Source organism: Octodon degus, unplaced genomic scaffold (assembly GCF_000260255.1).
Source record: "Octodon degus isolate 3935 unplaced genomic scaffold, OctDeg1.0 scaffold00072, whole genome shotgun sequence".
NCBI classification, from domain to species: Eukaryota; Metazoa; Chordata; class Mammalia; order Rodentia; family Octodontidae; genus Octodon; species Octodon degus.
In genome coordinates this window covers 2,357,809-2,358,542 of record NW_004524648.1, presented here as the reverse complement: position 1 = coordinate 2,358,542, position 734 = coordinate 2,357,809, and positions in this window count along the sequence as shown.

Sequence of the window (734 nt, the reverse complement as noted above, 5' to 3'; positions counted from 1 at the left end):
ATTTTTAAAAGAAAGAAAAGAGAGACCTGGGAGATGGCTCAGTGGAATAAGCGCTTCCCTGGCAAGCACAAGGGCCTGAGTTCAATCCCCAGTTTAAAAAAAAAAAAAAGAAAGAAAGAAAGAAAAGAAAGGAGCCTACTTTATTCTCATGGCTGCTGTGGTCAGGTCAGGTCCTGGGTGCAGCCTGGCTGGTGGCCTCTGGCTCCAGGACTCTCACAAGGCTGTAACCAAGGCGCCACCGGGAGCTGCAGCATTTGTAGGCATTGCTGGCAGCGGACCTGCTCCCAAGGTCACCTGTGCAGCTGGCAGCAGGCTGAAGTCCTTGCTACTGGTGGCTAGAAACACCCGTTCCTTGCCCCTGGGGGCTGCCTTAAGTGACCTGCTATATGGCACCTGGTTCTTCCTAGAGCGAGCCCGGAGATTCAGGGAAAGAAAATATGTGCCATGTAGAAGCCCCAGTGTAACTCTTGTTGTCTTCAATTGGTAGATATTTTCTTTTTTTTTGCAGAACCAGGGATTGAACTCAGGTCCTTGCGCTTGCCAGGGAAGCACTTATTCTACTGAGCCATCTCCCTGGCCTGATATTTTCTTCCTTGTAGCACTGGGGATTGAACCCAGGGTTTTAAGCATGCAAGCAAGCACTCTACCACTATGCTATATCCCTAGTCCTTTTGCATCTTTTTTTTTATTATTAAAATTTTATTTATTTATGTGTGTGTGTGTGTGTGTGTGTG